The 21,877-nt window shown below is 45.3% G+C and overlaps 1 long non-coding RNA gene across 1 annotated transcript; it reads right to left on the bottom strand.

Moving 5' to 3' along the window:
* Positions 1-4,354: 4,354 nt before the first annotated feature.
* On the bottom strand, positions 4,355-5,934 carry LOC146871855 (uncharacterized). The gene is made up of 3 exons (XR_014959617.1): positions 5,821-5,934; positions 4,892-5,086; positions 4,355-4,629 (listed from the first exon to the last, which is right to left on the bottom strand). It is a non-coding gene; the product is annotated as an uncharacterized LOC146871855 (long non-coding RNA).
* Positions 5,935-21,877: the final 15,943 nt, after the last annotated feature.

The raw sequence follows: 21,877 nt of genomic DNA, 5'->3' as shown, positions 1-21,877 counted from the left end.
AGGGCTGCACGGCCCCAGAACCCTCCACACGTATGAGCATGCATCAAGTTGATTTACCAGGTTTGAATTCGGACAAAAAAAATGCTGACGAAATGACCAAAGTACAGAAACATAAAGAGGTCTTGAGATTGGACCGCCTCACCCCCCAACCCATCCCGAAAATATCCTTAATAAAGGGCAGAGTATGTGGAGATGCTAAAGATTGCAATATGTTTGGTATTTGTTTTAAGTATAATTCTACCTTCACGCTTATTTGTGGTACATTGTAGAAATGTGTGCTTGTTAAAGCTAAGTTAGCCAATAACATTAGGAATGTTCTGGAAACGTGTCAAATTGTTTTGAAAGCGCAGGGGTCGGTAAAATTGATGAAAACCGAATGAAACCTAAATGTTGATACACAGAGTTTTGTGTTTTTCCTCAGGGCACACTTGGGGAAATGTGCGGCAAATGTTGCATTTCTAGACCCATTCTGCTAACAGCCAATGGCAATAATTGAACTAGATTTAAATGTGGATCTCAACGCATTGGCACATATGTTATGAGCACTGCGGCATGCTGCTTACAGAGGCATGGGCCCTCAGTCACTCTGCACTACACTGACGATACCTGGCGGCTACAGGAGAGACCTTGATGGAACAGTTGATAGGACTGACAGTCCAGATAGGAATAGGGTGTTGCAGAGCATGAGCAAAGCTCACAAAGCAATGGAGCTGCTTACACTACTCACAGGAGCAAGAACGAGCCAGGCAGCTATTCGGCCATTGTTTCAGAATCTTAGGCCCAGTGCTTAATCTGTGTGCGTGATTGCAGGCAATGGGCACCAGAACTCGTTTTTGGGGACCAGGCCTTATTTTTCCTCATAATTTGATGCTGACGAAAAGAGAGAAAGATGTGGTTGTGGTGTGGCCCACCAGCACTTATTTTTGGGTCCCACACTTGCTCTTCCTCATCAGACGTTCACCTAGAGCAAAAAAGAGCAAGACACAAGAGGGGGCATAAAAGAGGAAGCAAAAGATGGGAACCAATGATGAAGAGAGAAAATAGGCATGGAAAAGAACTTGCTAGAGTGAGATATTGGGACTGGTGTGGTCTGTTGGTGGATAAGAGAGGCATGAAGTGGAATCAAGACTACACAACAGTGGTATTTGGCACACACGATATTCGTAGCTCCGGCTGCAGGCTTCTGAGAAAAACTTTGGGCCACAACACTTATTGTTTTACAAATGGAGTAGTGGCCACTTGTAGTGCGTAGAGCCAAAAAGGCCTATTCCTGACCCCGCATTGGCTGAGGCAATGGTTGGGGTAATTTGGGCAGAGCCGAAGGTTGTCTGTGAAAGTTAATGTGCTTACCTGGGTACCACCAGGACTAGGGTTAGGAAGTATTGCTGATGAGCAGTGTTTGCTAGTGTTAGTCCTAATTTCTACTAGCAGCTGTTAAACAATATTGTTGTTTCGTTGGGAATTAAACTTGCTTGTTCTCATGACCATGGCCGGAGTGTCTGGTGTCCCAGGCTGTCGCAACTATTATTACAGATTTCTTGTCTAAATCACAAAATTGGAGTTATGCAAATTATTAACTTTCAGATTGAAACCATAATATCTGCTTGCAGTGTCCAATTTTATTCTTTATGGAAAACGTTTATTTCGTGTAAGACTCACAAAATGTACCGGCCGCCACCAAGTGGCGACAATTCTTGCTTTGTGTAAACAATACTGGCAAAAAGTCCAATTCTCATGTCGAAGCACCCTTCACATGAACTCTGGGCACTGTGCCTGCCTTTAATAGTTTTTCGTAAGACTTAAGTACAGGCCTTTGTGTTTCCTAAACGTGAAATGAAAATGATTCTGCAGTTCCCCTCTGTTCAATTATTTTGTAATTGGTGTACAGGGCTCAATGCTTTGAGTATGGCTAGAAAACTCATCAAGAAAAATAAAAAAGTAATTAACCAATGCAAAGGAGAACAAGCAAAGATGTGTGTGTGTGCTGCTACGTACACTTAAGGAAATCTCACATAAATTATGTAAGGTGTTACATTACAATGTGGACCATGATCGTAGCCAACAACTGATAAATACTGTGAAAGGCAGGTTCATGTGTGAGTGCTCCCACATCCCTGTGTGTAAAACAACATGCAAAGGGTGACCTACAAGTGTCTGTCTCTGTGGTTTAAAATGATGCAGGGCGTGCTAGGCAGGGGAGAAGGATGTCCTGAAACCTCAAGATTTGCATTTTGTGTGATGTCCGTGAGCTCACATCAGTAATAAGCAATGAAGGAGCTGGCAGATGTTGTTTTACATCAATGCTATGTTGTGCTGCTCATCCAGATAAGGAAATTAAAGATTGTTATGATATTGGATTACTACTGATCAGAGAATTGTGATGAATTAAAAGCATTTGGAATGGAATAAATAGTAGTAGGATGAGATTAGAGTTCTAGGCAAGGGTGTCCAAAGTGGTTTCAGGAGGGACGTTTCAGCGTGATTTTTCAGAATAACCCATGAACATGTTGATCAAGTCCACTGAGGTTCGTTGTATGCAGATGCGTGTTAAGTTGGGCAGGCCTGATGCAGAGCAGCGGTTACAAGCATCATTTTCATGGAGAGCAGCGAGTGAGCTGGATGGGCCTCCGAGTGGTGGGGCAGCCGTGCCTGGGACGCACTGAGTGCTGAGAAATACCCTTGTCCATGACAGTTCAAAGTTCGCGTGCATGTGATCTACTGTGCGTGTAGTTGGAGACGGCTCATTTGGGTGTAAAGGTGATGCGCTGAGATAGCGAGAGCAGTGGAGGCCACCTCGGTCACTCAACATATCTCAAATGTTCAGGTACCTGGGGTGTCTTATCTAGGGACTGCCCACACTGCTCTTAAGCAACGGTTTACAATGGGAATGGTTGCTTGGTTCATGGACATCTTAAGGGATTTGGCGGCCTTGTGTCAAACGTATTTTGGGGGCACCTATTCGGAACCCTTTGAATTTATGATCCAATATTAGCTCTTTCTTGCCCTCTGTGGCCAGGTCACTGTCAGTGCACCGGCAAAATCGTACAAACTCCACATGTGTTTCGTTTACATCTAATATTCGAGGACAGTGACTTGAGTTTTCAGTATTGTAACACAGCAGCAGCAGCTCACTGATATTGCTGAAAGTAGTCTCCGTGACACCCTGCCATTTCTCATATCTCAGGACCTGTTTTGATCTAAAAGCAACTTTTTATAGATGTTGCATGAAGCACAAACATACACTTTCTCTGAAAATGTTGTAATAGAAAATCATACATCAACCACATTAACAAATATATTAAAGGAAAACAATATTTAAAAAAAATCTATTTAATAATTATTCACGGTCATCAGGACAAGGCTCTCTGCAGAACAGAGTTGGTTCTATCAGTGGTCCCCTGAAAGTCTGGCGCCCTGGGCAGCTACCTATGTTATGCCATCTATTAATGTAATAACTGCACTTTCACAATTGCTTTATTAACCTTCCTGCTTTCTCAAATTTGCTTGAAAATGCACGATTTTTCTTTTTTTTCTTCAAAATGTTCTTGGGGTTCGGGCTCGCTCGCTGCGCTCGCTCGCTACGGTGCTGTATGCTAATTCGTTTGCGCCACACCACTTTAAAATCTCACCCACCGCCCCTGTCTGAAGGCACCCCATGTGTGCCCCCCTAGCCTTGCAAAGACGCGTCTGTCACCACCGATTGCACTGGGAGTGACTGGTGAAAAGGGACTCCCACCATCAGATTGCGCTGCTGAGTTCACCATGTGAGGGAAGATCTCGCTGCCTGGGAGAGACATATCTGATCTTCCCAGCGACCTGTTGACTGATCCCACCGGTCCCCCAGAGTCTGCTGCAAAGGCAGCATCCTCAGCCTGGCGTTGGGAATGAGAAAGATGTAGGACGCCATGGAACCTAGCAGGGATGCCACCTGCCGGACTGTTGGATTTTGCACCTGGAGCAGAAGCCTGCACTTCTGTCTCATCGAAGACAGTCTCTCCTCCGAAGGATACGCTCTTCCCACGCTTGTGTCCAGAACAGAGCGGATGGTCTGGGTGGGCTGCTGCACTGACTTCTCCATGTTGACATGAAGGCCGAGATCGTGCAACTGTTGTAGACAGATCTGGAAGTCGTGCCTCACCTGCAGCGGGGATGGACCTTTCAGCAGCCAGTCGTCTAAGTATGGATAGACGAAGAGACCTTTTCTGTGAAGAAAAGCTGCCACCACTGCCATGCATTTGGTGAAACAAAAGGTTCAGAGTGTACAATTCAAAAACAAATATCCAAAAACAATAAAAGCATGAATTTATGTAAACGAGAGAAAAAGAAAAAGGAAGAAAAAGGAAAGAGACCCTAATAGAAAAGCATACAAAGTTTATTTAATAAAACAGCTCAGTGTATTAAGCTGGTACATATAACATTAAAAACATATACATGACCAGACAAGTGGCAGACAAGGAGAAAAGTACATAACATGGGAGTTTATACTATTTTTCATAAAACTCCAGTAGACAAAGAAGTATGTCCTCCAATAGTTGCAGCCACAATAGCGTCGACGGCGTTTTGACCTGTGGTGTTAATCCATGGTCATCTTCAGGACGATAAATGTACTGAGCATCCTAAGAAAGTGATCTAAAATTGCAAAATTTGCATTACATCATGAACATTTAAGAAAGGGCCAAAAGACAGTATTATTTTACGAAAGAAAGAAGAGAAAGAAAAGAAAAGAAAGCGACCAGAATTTGAAAAAAGGTTATTTCGAAAAATTCCACCAAGCCAGAATTCAGAGTTAGCAATAAAGAACCACCGGTGTAGTGGAAAAGATATATAATGACCAACTAAAAACCAATGTGCAATCAGATCCTGCCACCCATTAATTTCAAAGGTGACTTACTTCTGTGTTAAACAAATTTAGATAGCAATGTTATTTTGCTCCAGCGGTCTAAACTTCAGAAGTCGCTTGAAATAATATGCAAACGTCAGGAAGACTTCAACAACCTCAGTTTGAAGTGCCGATCGTAAACAATTATGAATTCAGGGGGTCATGGAGCGAGCAAATCGTCCTCAACTTCACCCTATTTAATCCAAGCTGATCAGCAAAGTAGAAGGGGGGGGGGAAGGGGGGGGGAGAGAAAGGATAAACTTATTTAATGGTAAAGCTCACTGAGTGGAAAGCTTTAAAGGCATATGTGGTTAGTCATCATCCTCATCTTACCACCATATACCAATTAGACAAGTCAATCAGGCTTCAACGCATCTTATCAAATATATTTTTCAGATGTGCTATGCAATAATTCGCACCTGAGTGAAAACAAATCGTCCTCAACTTTGCCCTATTAAATCCATGATAAACACCACGGACAAAGGGGGAGAAAAAGGATTAGACTTATTAAATGTTAAAGCTAGCTAAGTGAAAGCTTTAAATTCGTGTGTAATCATTCATAATACAACAGAAATCGTATTCCCGATATTAAAAATGACAGAATAAGTTGTGTGTGGTAATACAATATAAAACATGCCTAAAGTGCAAGATATTGCCACAAAATGCCAATCAAGCAAGTGAATCTGGCTTCAACACCTCTTGCCAATTGTATTTCAAATATGCTGTGCAATAGTTCGCACCAACCTCACTAGAATCATCCTGCATATTCCAAATTACGAATACTGGAAAAACCAGGTTCCATTACAAACAAACAAACGAAAGAGCTTCCCGGGACTTTGACAAACAACGAATCTCAGGACCCAACATACTTACAATTACGAGTGCAAACCAGCGGCACCAAAACGTATTAAACAATTAAACAAACAAACACGGGCGCTTACCGGGAGTAAAGCACCGCACGATATATCACGAAACCAGTGGCAGCAGTTTCTGTAAGGCAAAATGTCTCTGCCGGGTTTAAAGACGCCGCGAAGGGCTATAGCAATAGAAAAGAGACTTGAACAGTTAGACCACAGCGCCATTTTGAAACAGGTAAAGGAAAAGAAACGTAAACATAATTGATATCATAGTGCTCGATGTCAGTGTTTATGCCACCTAAAGTCCCAATATTAATTTCAAATCGGACTGATACAAGGGCAGTTTATTATGAGTGGAGCCTCATTTAATGTTGTTCAATTGTAAAATTAAACCACAATTAAAATACCGGCTTCAAGCGACCGAAGACTCACACTAATAAATATCGAGATCAAATGCCAAACAGTTATACCACTGTAGCAAAAGGCAATTTATCGAAAGTGGCCGTGCTAAGAGAAAGAGAAAAAGAGGTAAATTATACTGAAAGGAAAACTCAGAAACTACTTTAAAGACCCCAGCACCAAACAAAAGTGAAAACTGATTGTTTTTACCACCACAAAAAAAGGGAAAAATAGACAAAGAAATATTAAAAGTACAAAGTCATCATCCCAACAATTTCACAAATTATTGTCATATATAGTACAACCAAACGATAATAACTAATCACAAAGTCATAATTTTAACTATAGCATTGCATATTGACTAACAAATGTTTTTCCTTCGATCAAAATACATTGTTATATCGTCTCGATAGTGCAAGATGGTTTCATTACATTTTAATACACATATTTGTACTAATGACAGTATGTTGTTATAATGTCAAACATAATTATCAATCGCCCACATTACAATAATTAAGAAATCCCAACAGTGTAGTTTCATGGGACAAAGAAAAAGGAAACCTTTAACATTTAAACAATATCATAGTCAATAATATCTAGACAGGGAATGCTGAAAAAGGTACCTCCTACCCTGCAACAAAAGAATGGCGTTCCTCTAGAGTATTCAGGTTACCATATGTTGTTATAGTATCATACATCATTATCAATCGCCTACATTACAATAATCAAAAAAATCCCAACAGTATAGTTTCACGGGACAAAAGGAAAAAAAAAAAAAAAGAAGAAGAAAAGAACACCTTTATCATTTAAACAGTATCATAGTCTGCAGTATTTAGGCAGGGCAAGTTGATAGAAGTACCTCCTACCCTACAACAAGAGAATGGCATTCCTCCAGAGTATTCAGACCCTGATTTATACTGTTACAACGGAAAATCCAGCGACATTCACTTTTATTTAAGATGTTAGTAATACTACCTCCTCTCAAGGGTGCATGTATTACCTCAATAACCTGCCAACGAATGTCAGTAGGAGCGTGATTAAATTCCAGAAAATGTGCTACCAAAGGTGCATTCTCAGTTTTACATCTTATTCGGCTCTTATGTTGACCCAGGCGTATCTTTATTTTCTGGGTCGTTTGGCCAATATAGACAAGGTCGCAGGGACACCACAGTGCATATATTACATTCTGAGTATTACAATTTGAATGTTCTCTCAAATCATGACAAATATTGCCATGAATGAACTGTTTCGTGGTCAAGCTGGAATCGCACATGACACAGCCACCGCACTTGTAGTGTCCCACAATCTTGTCTAAACCCCACATAGTTGTCAGACTGGGAGTTTTTTCGGAGGGCAAAGCTGCCCTAACCAAATGGTCCCGTACATTTTTTCCTTTTTTAAAAGAAAAAAGGGGGTCCTCATTGGTGATGCCAGTCGATTTAATTAACGGCCAATGTTTACGAATAATCGCCGAAATACGATTGCTCTGGGTTCCAAAAGTAGTAACACAGGGAATTCGATTCATCTGTTTTTTAGTTTTAGGGATCAGCAAAAATTCACGTTGATTATACCACGCTCTTTTCATTGAACGCTTTACCAGTTTGCGTGGATAGCCACGTTGTCGCAATCTCTCTGCAAGTTTGCCTGCTTCTGTAAAGTAGTCACTTCTAAAAGAACAATTTCGGCGTATACGGAGAAATTGCCCGAAGGGCAAACCATCCCTCAAACCTCGAGGATGGTTACTTGAATATTCAAGCAAAGTGTTGCGAGCCGTGGGTTTGGTAAAGAGTCTGGTTGACAAACCTCCTTCGTGAGGAAAAATAGTAAGATCTAGAAAATCAATGTGAGTCTTACTAGATTGAAAAGTAAATTTAAGATCAGGAGAGCAAGAATTTAACCAACTCAGAAAAACAGTCAAGTCCGTACAAGTCCCAGTCCAAACAAAGAAAATGTCATCAATATAGCGTCGCCAATGGCGAACGCTACTATGAAAAGGATTATGTCTACAGTTATAAACAAAGCATTGTTCAAAATCGTCAACAAATAAAATGGCAAAATTGGGGGCATAAGAAGCCCCCATAGAAGTACCCTTAATCTGTAAATAGAATCGTCCGTCAAACTCAAAATAATTCTTAGTCAAAGAAATAGTCAACAAATCAATGATAAATTCAGTAGGCACTACCATCGGGGCGGGGCGTGTTTCAAGAATCTTCCTAATTACCTCAATTCCCTGCGTCTGAGGAATGTTGGTGTATAAGGACTCTATGTCCAAACACACCAACATCTCAGACTCCGGGCAGAAAGTCATTGTATCTAGTTGTACGATAATATCGCTACTATCGCGCACATAGATAGTAGTGTTCATCGCCAGTTCTTTGATGAAAACATCAATATATTTACAGAGAGGCTCCAAAACCGACCCACAGCCAGAGACTATTGGTCGGCCCGGGGGTCTCTCCATACTTTTGTGCACTTTTGGTAGAGTATACAATAGAGGAGTCCTGGGGTTCTTTGAATTTAGAAAAATAAATTCTTTATTGCTGAGAAACCCAGCTGATTTAGCATCAGTAGTAACATTTAGAATAAATTTCTGGATCTCAGCAAGAGGATTATTTCTAAGTATCCGATAATGATCAGCATTATCAAGTTGTCTTTTGATCTCATATTTGTATTTGTCAACGGACTGAACGACAATACCCCCACCCTTATCAGCACTTTTTATAATAAGGTCCTGATTTTGTTTCAATGTTTTAAGTGCTTGACGTTCAGGCAAAGAGATGTTATAAGGTATGTATTCAAAATTTTTATACAAGTCGTAACCTCTTGTAATACTATGGTTTCAAAAGCCAACAATTGCACAGGCATTTTATTTGTAGGGGAACTAAACGTTGACAACGGTCTCAATCCAGAGGGATTAAAGCAGTCCTTAGTTGTGTTATTCAGGAAAAAGCTCTTCAGACGCAATTTCCGAAAAAGTTGTTAAAGTTCCATTTGTGTTTCAAAGAGAGAAGATTTCTCTGTTGGCACAAAACTGAGTCCCTTACTTAAAAGGGAAATCTCATCACTAGACAAAAGATGATTTGATAAATTAAAAATAGGAATAGATACAGTGTTTTCAGAGGAGCTTGATGGAGAGGCATCCACAAAATCAGAGACGACCTGACTGCTAATTACTGGGGAGGACCCCATTGATAAAATTTGCGACGGGTCTGTCGTTCCCCTGGCTGGAAGTTCCAGCGGGATTGGGGGGGTGGCATCCCCCTTCCTCGGGCCCTCCCTCCTCTCCCACGCTGTTCTAAAAAAGGGGAATTGTAACCTCCAGTTGATGGGCCTGGTCTCAAATTTGTTTCTGCCTCAACATCATCGCCCAAACTTGCTGATGATTCAGAGAACGTAACTGCCTTCCTATTTTTGAAACGACCCCAAGTAGGGTAATTTTCACTGTATTGTGGTTTTGGCTGAGAATAAAACTCATCCTGTAAATAAGGATGGGCCTTAAGTTGACTAAAGTTCGTTATATCTCTTTGAATTTTAGTTGTTTTTTTATTCCTCTCAAACTTTTCAAAGTCAGCAATGGTTTTATTAACTTTTTCAAGAGCAGTTTTAGCATCATTAATAATGTCACTTTCCTTTATTCGTCTTTCTAGATCTGCAATTATTTCCAATTCTTTCTTGCTATGTTCAAGAGCAGTATCGATACCATGAACAAGCCAATGTCGGGAGCAAGTAATCCCAATGTGACTGAACCCTTTTCTAAATTTCGGGTCATTAGTAAAGATTACAGGAACATTACGGACCTGTAGTCCTACAGGTATTACATCTTTTTTTAAATATTCAGTCATCATTAGGGCATGTAAAGTAGTTCGTACATGCTTTTTTCTGCACTGTTCCAATTCATCAAGCAGTGCCTGTGTTTCACTAACAGCTGGTTGCAATACCACTGTTGATCCCAACAGTGAAGGACCATTCTTAATCCTAGATATATACTCCTCAGAATATGTAGGTACTTCTAGATTGGCCATAATAAACTCAGGCCAAAACACGAGACCTAAACAAGGAGCCCTCACAGTCAAACAACTGTACTTAAATCATTAACCACCACAAGGGCAGCCCAAACCACCTGAACCAGGGGCATTCAATAGTTATTCCAAACAAAAGGTTCAGAGTGTACAATTCAAAAACAAATATCCAAAAACAATAAAAGCATGAATTTATGTAAACGAGAGAAAAAGAAAAAGGAAGAAAAAGGAAAGAGACCCTAATAGAAAAGCATACAAAGTTTATTTAATAAAACAGCTCAGTGTATTAAGCTGGTACATATAACATTAAAAACATATACATGACCAGACAAGTGGCAGACAAGGAGAAAAGTACATAACATGGGAGTTTATACTATTTTTCATAAAACTCCAGTAGACAAAGAAGTATGTCCTCCAATAGTTGCAGCCGCAATAGCGTCAACGGCGTTTCGACCTGTGGTGTTAATCCATGGTCATCTTCAGGACGATAAATGTACTGAGCATCCTAAGAAAGTGATCTAAAATTGCAAAATTTGCATTACATCATGAACATTTAAGAAAGGGCCAAAAGACAGTATTATTTTACGAAAGAAAGAAAAGAAAGAAAAGAAAAGAAAGCGACCAGAATTTGAAAAAAGGTTATTTCGAAAAATTCCACCAAGCCAGAATTCAGAGTTTCAAAGGTGACTTACTTCTGTGTTAAACAAATTTAGATAGCCCCCCCCCCTTTCCCCCCCCCCTTCTACTTTGCTGATCAGCTTGGATTAAATAGGGTGAAGTTGAGGACGATTTGCTCGCTCCATGACCCCCTGAATTCATAATTGTTTACGATCGGCTCTTCAAACTGAGGTTGTTGAAGTCTTCCTGACGTTTGCATATTATTTCAAGCGGCTTCTGAAGTTTAGACCGCTGGAGCAAAATAACATTGCTATCTAAATTTGTTTAACACAGAAGTAAGTCACCTTTGAAATTAATGGGTGGCAGGATCTGATTGCACATTGGTTTTTAGTTGGTCATTATATATCTTTTCCACTACACCGGTGGTTCTTTATTGCTAACTCTGAATTCTGGCTTGGTGGAATTTTTCGAAATAACCTTTTTTCAAATTCTGGTCGCTTTCTTTTCTTTTCTTTCTCTTCTTTCTTTCGTAAAATAATACTGTCTTTTGGCCCTTTCTTAAATGTTCATGATGTAATGCAAATTTTGCAATTTTAGATCACTTTCTTAGGATGCTCAGTACATTTATCGTCCTGAAGATGACCATGGATTAACACCACAGGTCGAAACGCCGTCGAGGCTATTGTGGCTGCAACTATTGGAGGACATACTTCTTTGTCTACTGGAGTTTTATGAAAAATAGTATAAACTCCCATGTTATGTACTTTTCTCCTTGTCTGCCACTTGTCTGGTCATGTATATGTTTTTAATGTTATATGTACCAGCTTAATACACTGAGCTGTTTTATTAAATAAACTTTGTATGCTTTTCTATTAGGGTCTCTTTCCTTTTTCTTCCTTTTTCTTTTTCTCTCGTTTACATAAATTCATGCTTTTATTGTTTTTGGATATTTGTTTTTGAATTGTACACTCTGAACCTTTTGTTTGGAATAACTATTGAATGCCCCTGGTTCAGGTGGTTTGGGCTGCCCTTGTGGTGGTTAATGATGCATTTGGTGAAGACTCGCGGAGCTGACTTGACTCCAAAGGGCAGGACCTTGTATTGATAATGCTTGTGACCGACTACAAACCGTAGGTACTTGCGATGGCGTTTTGTAATGGAAATGTGGAAGTACGCATCTTGAAGGTCCACCGAACATATCCAATCCCCTACTTGCAGATGTGGACATATTTGATGAAGGGCCAACATCAGAAGTCGGAGGTCCAAGATCGGTCGAAACTTGTGCTCCTGATCTTTTTTGGGGACAAGAAAGTACCTGGAGTAAACTCCTTTTCCTATTTGAGAAGGTGGAACCGCTTCTATAGCCTGCTTTTGAAGAAAAGCCGTCACCTCCTTTCGAAGCAGCTTTAACTGGTGAGGACGAGACTTTTTTGGTGGTATGTCCTTTGGAAGCGCACGGAAACGTAGCGCCTATCCATTGCGCAGTATATTCAGCACCCAGCGATCTTTTGTGATGCTGTCTCACTCTGCCAGATGTTGTGAAGCACTTCCTCCCACTGCAGTGGGCAACGGCGGCAGAGGAAGCCACTGCTCATGACTTCCCTCCCGCTCTCGCCGTGGTAGAAGACTGTTGCTGGTGACCCCCTCTACCTCTGTTGGACTTTCCTCCTCGAAACTGGGACTTCCCCTGGTTTTTGTTCTGGGACCACTGAGGGGTTTGAACCCTCTGTTGAGGCCCCTTGCGCTGGTTGGATCTGTAGCGGCGTCTAAATTCCTTCTTTTTCTCCAACCCAACCGCCTTGAGGGTGTCCAACTCGGTCTTCATTCTATTCATCTCTTCATCTGCGTGTGTGCCGAAGAGAGAAGAGCCAGAGAATGGGAGGTTCAAGATCCTTTGCTGCGCATCTGGTTTTAGACCTGTCAGTCTTAACTAGGACAATCTCCTGGCGCATATTCCATGCGCGTAAGAGTGCGCTGATAGCACCGCCCCATCTGCCGCTGTGCTAATTGCTTGATTTGCCACCAAAGATCCCTCAGTGACTATCTCGTCAAAATCCTTTTGGTCTTCCTTTGGGAGCTTGGTTTTGAACCGCTCCAAAGAGTCCCAGAGAGCTCTGTCATAACGGCCTAGCAACGCAGCCGCACTGGAGACCTTAAGGGATGCAGCCGCAGACGTGCAGGCTTTGCGACCCCCACGAGTCCTGAGACCTGCTCTCCTTATCCGGTGGAAAAGAAGAAGAGGCAGATACAGCATGCGTCTTCTTTGCTGCCGCCACGATGACTGAGTCTGCAGGAGGGTCCATCTTGACGAAGACCGGATCCGAGGTAGCCGGCTTATATTTCTTTAGGATGCGAGCCGGCACCGCTTTGATGGTTGCTGGAGTTAAAAAAGTGTCCATGACCGGGTCAAGGATCCCAGGAACCAGTGGAAGCAATGGTCGAGGTGCAGTCTTCTGATGAAGAGTCTCGAAAATCACTGTCGTCGTGACTTGCGGGACAGACATCTCAATGTTGAGTTTCTGAGCACCCCTCTGCAGAACCTCATGGTATGTATTAATGTCATCTATGTGAGAGACCCTGGAAACCGGGCTGTCCGATAGAGGGGGGGGGAGTAATCCCTCTTGGAGGACCGGGTAGAGGAAGTCGAGGAAGTAGATGGTGTTCTTCTACTTCGCCGATGAGCAGGGGGCCTCCTTTCTGGTGATCTGACTGCACGTTCTTCTCGCCTGGGGGAACGTGATGCAAAGCGCCGTCTCTCAGGGGACCTCTTGTGCGTATGCCTGGGAGGACTCACTCTGTCCACTTCGTCCACCAATCTCTGAAGAGGAGATCTATGAACTAGACTGGTATACTTCTGCATTCGCCTTGTCACCCCTGAGTCCTGCCAGTGACGTAAGGGCAGCAGCCATCTTGGGGACAACTGAACAGCAGAAGGGGCCTCGATTTGTCTTGAAGGAGACTTGCGGACATGGCTAGAAGCTTCTCTATGGGAGAGAGCCTGCGGAGTGGCTGACCTTGAAGAAGTCCTTTTGGAAGAGTGAGAGGACGAATGGCGTGAGGTTGACTCCGTCACTAGGACCACCGATCCATCCCCAGACCTCACCGAGGCCTGTCTCAACGTCGAGCGTGCTCTCGACGTTGAACCTGCACGCATTCCAGACGTCGAGCTTGGCTCCTGACTTCTAGCTAGTTGGGCCTCCCGTCTGCTCAACGTCGAACGTCGTCTCGACGGCGACCGCCAATGAGAAGTAGGTGAAGAATGCAGCCTCGACGTCGAACGGCGATGTGAAGCCGACGACGGAGGGACTCTCTCTCTCTACGCCGAGCGTCGTCTAGACGACGGCGGAGCTGTGTCCAATCTCGAAGTCGAAGGTCTGCAAGACTACGGCGGAGGGGTATTTTTCACCCTCGACGCCGAGCTTCGTTGAGACGACGACGGAGACCTCATTCTCAACGCCGATCGTTGCCGAGTTGACGACTGCGGAGGAGACTTTGCTCTCGACGTCGATCGCTGATGGGACTGCGATGACAGAAGTGAGCCTGCACTCGACGGCGGAGGGGTGACACTCCTCGACGCCGATCGTCGCCGAGTTAACGGCGGCGGAGGGTCTCTGCTCCTCGATGTCGCTCTGCTCCTCGACGCCGATCGTCGCCGAGTTGACGACGGCGGAGGGGTCTTGTGTCTCGACGCTGATCGTCGCCGGGTTGACGACGGCGGATGGGTCTTGTCTCTCGACGCCGATCGTCGCCGGGTTGACAACAGCGGAGGATCTCGAGTCTTCGACGACGACGACGTACCTTTTCTCGACGGCGAGCCCGCTGTCGAAGGTCTTTTATTAGATGAATGACCCACCTGAAGATCTTGTCTCAGCGCCGAGCCCGACGCTGAAGCAGAAGGACGCGAGGACTTGCTTCTAGAAGGCGTTCTATACCTCTTGGAGCCCTTCCTTACCGGAGACCTTCCTCTAGATGATCTATCTGCCAGGCCATACAGGCGAATTCTTTCCCTGTCCTTTAAAGTTCTTCTGGACAGGTTCTGGCAGTGAGGGCAGGTCTTAGGATCATGATCCTCAGGCAGACTAAGAATACAGACCCCATGAGAGTCTGTTTTGGCCTTCTTTTTACCACAAGAAGGGCAAGGGTCAAAAAGAGATGGCATTTTAAGTTGTTAAAAAATGCCCAAACCTGTCAAAAAAGACAGCTTCTTACTTCAAATGATGAAAGACGTCGAAGTAAGGTATAAAAGTTGTGAAAAGTGAAAATATTTTCTGACAAAAATCAGAAAAGAGTGGAGCTGTGTTGCCAGGATCCTTCCTGAAGGAGCCGGAAAGAACAACTGACCTAATTGTCACCCCTGAGGCATGATGGGAAGCTGGGGGTCAGGTGTGCCTTAAAGGCACGGTGTCAGTTTATTGCTATGCAGCTACAGGTTAGCTTTTCAGTCTTGTTAGACTGGGTATTTGCAATGCAGCCTGGGAGCTTCCTATGCTTTCAGTGTTTTATGAGGATTTCTACTGTTTGCTGAGCATTAAAACAGTTTCTAAACAAATTTTATTGTTGTTTCTCCAGTTTCTAATGCATGTTTTTCATGTATTGTGGAAATTCCTTACAGCATGATTCAGCTCTGGTGTTTATTAGGCTGCAATTGTTTTTTTTATTTTATATATATGTATATATATATATGGATATATATATGTGGGGCACATTTAATTCTAGTGTTTCCGGGGCCCCTCGCATGGGCGGGAATATTCTAATGCTTATGACTATTGATGAGGATCCCCTGGAAGAGAACTGTCATATTTCTCTGAGCCAGCCATGACCAGACCCAGGCTGAGGGCTGACCTCAGCTAGATGGATTGATAACCTTTCTTCCACAAGCGAGGGCCTCCTCTCCATGAAGAGATGATGGGTGGGGCTACAGGCTCATCCATCACTAGGTGCCAGGCACCAGGCTGCACCAAGGAGAGAAGGAGTTGGGTTTCAGAGGCCATGTGGCCAGAGACACTGGACAATGCCATTTTTTAACAAACCCAGAGGCTGGACAAGAAGGAGGGAGCAGGGGCAGGAAAGTGATGTGTCGCTGTTTGATAGGACCAACAGGTACTACCTGCCAGCCCCCTACTCAACTTTTAAAAAGTGCTTGCACAGGAAGAGAAGCTCTCTCTGGGGTGTGGTCTGCTGAGGCTGAAGGTGCTGGAGCCTGGCACAATGGGCAGTTGGTAGGAGAGACCCCCTGACTGCCCCCAGGACCATAACAGCACCATAAGAAGAGTCCAGGACCGGTGCGCAGGAGCAGTGGCCTCTGCGCAGGGGGAAGAGAGGCCCAGAAGGAGAGCCAGGCGAAAGGCTGGCGCAGGGAGCCAATGAAGACTGTTCCCTGCAGAAGGCACCCTCTTGGAGACCCGGAGGGCAAAGGAGAGTGCTTTCAGTGCCTGGGGGGCGCCACCAGTAGCAAGAGGACGCGTAAATGGAGGAGATCGAACCCCTGGGGGCTGAGATATGCCCCCCAGAAGGTACACAACCTTTGACCTTTGATGGGACCGACGACGAAGCACGTGGGGTTCCGCTGCCGGTCTGGAAACTGCCCCCGGGATGGGTCAGGTCCCGGGGGCTGCCCCCCCAGGAAGGAAAGTCGGGGTGCGCCGTCGCGCACCCCGTGAAGGTACCCCCGCGGGGTGCCAGGAGCCCACCCTGGCCCCCGCCGAAAAAGGAAGATGGGGAGCGCCGTCGCGCTCCCCGTGAAGGTAGCCCGAGTGTGGAGAAGGTGGGGGGAAGTGCCGTCGCACTCCCCCCGAAGAACCGCTTCATGGTGGATGCTGTGTGGCTGCCCCGAGTGTGGAGAAGGTGGGGAGAAGTGCCGACACACTCCCCCCGAAGAACCGCTTCATGGTGGATGCTGCGTGTCTGCCCGAGCGGGCAGACGAGAAGAGTCGGGCCGGCTCCCGCGGCAGCACACGAGCATGCTGGCCGGGTGGGGAGCCGGTGGGGGCAGCCGGGGGTGGGCTCCACAGGCTGCCCTCCATCACAGAGGCATGCGAGGGTCCCGGGTGGGACCGGGACCCCGAACATGAGGAGTTGAGGCGCGAGGGACCCGGGTGGGACCGGGCCCCAGAAACCGGAAGGAGCGGCCGGGGGTGGGCTCCCCGAGCCGCCTATCATCACCTGGGGGTCTGGGTGGGACCGGGCCCCCCACCGAAGGGAGAAGAAGCGGCGAAGCCGCCGGCACCACCAGCGCGGCTCTCCCCGGCACAGCGGGAGAGCCGCTCATCTATTATGCATGAACAGGAGCACAATCGCCCCATAATGCCGTGTCAGGCATTTGGAAGTCTGCTGTTTTGGCGCCTGGTGGCCCCAGAGGAGGGGGTCACCCTCATGTGTGAAAAGAAGTGCAGGGGGGCTGCAGGAGCACCGCAGCCTCCCCCAGCATAAAGGAGAACAGTCCCCCCATAAATTTCAAGGGGCATATGAAATAATAACCCCACAAGGGCTCAGCCAGCATTTAACACCTTCTGGGCTGGAACTTATGTTCTACAGCTGAGGGTGTACTACGAAGTGCATCATGGAGTGAAGGGCTGAGTTGGAGATGTCTGGAGAAGGGCATCCCCTGGAGGTGAAGTGGTGTAACTGCACCGAAATGCATTTACTAATGGTTATTTCTTTCAGAGGGACTGAAGTTCATGTGTTTAATTTGATGTGCTGGTGTAAGGTGATGTCAAAAACCAAGTGGGGTTAGGTTGCCACACTGGCGTAGCTAGGGGGGGGCGAGGGGGGCGGTCCGCCCCAGGCGGCACAATTTTGGGGGTGGCCGCGCGGCACTGGTCGCCTGTTGCGGCCGTGGCGGCCTTTATAATTTATTTTGGTACACTGTGTCCCCAAATAAATTATAACGGATGCCGCGGCCGCAACCGGTCACCAGTGCCGCGCGCGCGGGCGCGACCCAGTTTGAAAGTGTGCGCTGAGCGCACTTAGCACTTACCAGCCTCCAGGGCCGTCAATCACTCTTGTAGCGCGAGCGCTACCAATGACGGCCCTGGGCAACGTAAAAAAAACCCATGAATTTATTTTGGCCAGCCCTGCCCTCGCGATGAGAACGGCGTAGCAGTGATGCGTCACGCGCTTCACGCTACGCGCTCTCGCGCTCATTCTGGCCTGGGGGCAGTCTGCTGATATCTGGGTGATGTGATGGCGCTGGAGACAGGTCTGGCGGCTAAAGAAGTTCGAACCAACCTCGCCCCTGCCTGCCATAGAGACCCTGGAAGTGGAACGAGTCACGAGTGAGGTAAGAGAAGAGTTTTCTTACAGGGCTTTAAGTGTGATGAAAAAACTAGAGGGGGGGGGGGGGTCTCACAAAGAGGGGTGGCCGATTTAATTAAGGACGTGGCTTTAAAACACTTACCCTTAGCATAGTGTGCCGCCTGACTTGTATTTTGCTGTTTGTCATTGCATTTAGCTATGTGATACAAGAAGTAACACCATACCTACAACCATATTGCCAGCACTCCCTTCTTTGATAACCGTTGCTGGCATATTTTTCAGTTTTTTCCCCATGCATAGAGCGAAAGAAAAAAAACAGACTGGTAGTTTGCAAACTACTGGGGGTCTCTCTTGCCATCTCAATAGAGGACGCACTCTTACTACGTCATCACAAGGCCTTTCCCCCTCTACCTTTGCTTCTGCCTCCCTTAGGTGGGTGCTGCTTCTCTCTGCATAGTGGGCTGTTATCAGGACTTCCACAAAGCATGTGAACAGTGTGATCACCAATACAAAAGTCTTCACTGGCTATTCGCACAACAGCTGTTTTCTAAGTTTTGGTCGTAAACCTGGAGGACAACTAGATTTTTAAATATATATATATTTATTTATTTTCTTTTATTCCCAGTGATGCTTTGGATAAAGTAGCCCCGAGAGAAATCTTGTCATAGCTTCAGAACGAGCCATTTTGTGTTTTCAGACAGATATCGAGTTGTGAGAAATCTGGCATGGGAGGTGGGGTACAGGCAGCCACAGTCTCTTGTACCCAGAGGGAGTTGTGCTGTGGATGCCTACATGTTGCCGCCCTTCAGATATTTACATGCTCCCCAGAGATCTGAAGCAGAGCACACTTCTTTCACTTATTCCAGAAATAGGGATGCTCTAGTTTGTATCATTGCTGCTTTCGGATCATCGCTGCAATTACTGCCCAAGTGATGAATAATGTAAATAAAACTGATTCATTTTTATTTTTTTGATACCTACGACCAGGCCCGGTTCTAGAGGGTGGGCCAGGCCCACCCAAGGATTGCCCTGGCCCACCCTAGGCCATTGTGAACTGGAAAATGAGCGTTTTTCATGATAATCCGATGATCAGAATGTCTCACAGTGTCTTGAAGCCCCATTGTGCCCTGCTGCTCTCTTTTTGAATTGCAAGCGCAGCAACATTGTGGTATTATCACCAGGGCTTTAAGTGGAAGCTTTTTCAATATTATATGTAACAAGCCATAGTTGCAGCTTAGTTATCTTATGCAACTAATAACCATTGACAAAGCCAATAGTCCTGACTTGTTGTAGGCTAGAATAGTAGTATAGAAGGTTAATATGCCTGCAAAGCACATCATGTAATATGCAGATGACAGATTTTTTTTTATGTAGTTGGGTAAGGTTACTGCTTTGAACACCGATCCTTTTGTTACTTGCAGTTCATACATAGTAAACCTTTTAATATAGCACAGTGAGCTATTTAGGATATGTGACTGCTACAACTTTTAACCCTCACTGACTCATGCAACACATCTTGTACACTGATTTACACGCTTGCATGATTTTTTTTCAATCTGTATGTTATGTAAATCGCTCTGACACTGCATAGGGATGTGTAGCATTATAAAAGAAAGTAAAATAGTGCTATTTAAATTGTGTGTAAATACTGGGACCGACCAACACATCTGAGATACTTACAGTTCATGCACTTACATAAAGGGGCCTAACAAAGTCAAAAGCATGCCTCTCTTAAGTACCTGTGAAGAGATAACCAGCTGTGTGCTTTTGTTTCCCTCCGTTGTATTTACATTTAAATGTGAAGTTCCAGGCCACTCGATCAAAAGGAGGCCTAAAGGCACCTTAACTTGCCCTTTATCGTTGTTCCAGCTGGAGATAAATATGAAAAAAAAACCTTGCTGCCTGCACGTTGCTGCTGGGAATGAAAAGCAGACAATGTGCAGGTGCTGCTGAACTTGTCTAGGAGTCTGAAAATTACACCTGGACAAGTTCAGCATATTTCTGTGGGGCCAACTTCTTGGCAGGGTGGACAGCGTTCACCCTGTGAAAATAATGGGTGGACGCTGTGCACCCCGGAATTGTGCCCTGGTTGGTGTCTTTCAGTGGCTGCATGGTTGTTTCAGTCCGAGTCCTGGCGATTCACAAATAGAAACTTACCTAGACTTTTACTTGCTCATCTACTAATGTAACAGACAGGCTAAAACCCTGAGTAGGAACCAAATGGCTATCTATACATCATCCTGAGCAGTAGTTAATGCAAAATTAATTCACACAAGCTTTTGGATTTTGGAGTGTATTTTTATCCAAGGCGAGGGGTTAGTCGACCAGTGGCTCTGACAATTTCTTTTGGTCATAGAAGTCAAGGTGTTTGAAAGAATGACAAGCTGGGACGTGTGCAAGCCTTGCAGTTCTTTACTTGACACATTATTATTATTTTACTGTTCTTGTAGACTTTTAACACTGTTGGTTACCATGAAAGTAATGTGAAAACAAAATCGCAGAAAAATGTAATGTTTCTGGTTTCTTCTGAATATTCAAGGAGTGCCGCAGCGCTGGAGCAGTTTGTCCCGGGTCTTGGATAGAGTTGAACATGCTCCCATGGCTCCTACAGCTGTGTTTGAGGATTGTGATGATAATGCGTCGCCCCTCTCTGTTTTTTAGCTTTGGGCCCCCGGGCAGGCTGTGCACCATGTGTGTTCTGAGGCTGCTATGAAGAAGAGATGCACTATTAAAAGCTGTTTTTGGGTCCCAGGAGCACACGTTTTTTCATTCCCTGGAGTTGGTTGCTAGTGCTTAAAGTAATGACAGGGCGCGACACCTGGTTGTTGCCTTTGGGCCACCAGAGTGGGCTTTGTATCTGGTCTGTGTTGGCAAGGTGGAGCTGACTGACCCCTTTGTGCTGCGTTTAGTTCTAAGGGCACACAGTGAGTCATTCCCTGTGAATAATTAATTTGCTGTTTTTGAAAGACAAAGAATCACAGGCTTTGACACTGTTACATTGGTTTTGGGTCCCCAGACCACATCACGTTTGTGCAGGTCCCCACTGCTTTAATGGAGGGACCATGATGTATGGTCATTTAATGTAAATGTGATATATTTGTATAGCGCGCAGCTACCCGGAGGCATCCTGGCGCTTGTACTCATACCGCTGTGGAACCCTTCCTGGTTTTTCCTATGAGATGTCCACTCCTGGGCACCCCAAGGTGAAAGCCAGGCATCATTTGCGCTGTGGGGGCCGTTGTGGAGATTAAGCAAGCTATTGCCCAGAGTTGCAGAGTGGGTGGGACCCATGATCAGAATAGGCACCAAGGCGAGAATTATCGGGTCCGGGGAAATTGAGCCCAAGAGCCGCCGAGGCGGGAATTGAACCCTGGTCCAGGCCAGACCTCTGCATCAGGGTCTGCCGCTCTAACCATTGAGCCACACTTCTCCACTGTCAGCTGTAGATGATGGATCCCTGAACAGTGTCATGTATGTGCATGTTTGCATTGTGCTGAGGGGATTACCAGGTAATTGTTTACGCAGCTCTCTGAAGGATGGCACATGCGGTTTTTCTGAGTCCCCAGATGGATCATGCAGTCTGTGTATTCTCTTTTGTACTGCCAGTCACTGGTCTATTCAACTGTGTAGCCTTGGACCGCGTCATGTATGTGCATGTGATTTGCTTGATCGAGGTAACTATTAGCGGCAATACTATGTGTCTCTCGGACCTCTTTCAAGTGCTCGCCCTCCTTTTTCCCCCGCACCCCCCCCCCCCGCCTCTCCAGGGGCGGCAATCTGAGGGATAGCCCCGGGCGCCACAAGCTCTAGCTACGCCTCTGGGTTGCCAGACATTCCTGCTAGGGTGTCTG

This window comes from Triturus cristatus, chromosome 1_1 (assembly GCF_964204655.1).
Source record: "Triturus cristatus chromosome 1_1, aTriCri1.1, whole genome shotgun sequence".
Lineage (NCBI taxonomy): Eukaryota > Metazoa > Chordata > Amphibia > Caudata > Salamandridae > Triturus > Triturus cristatus.
This window is presented reverse-complemented; position numbering and strand designations above follow the sequence as displayed.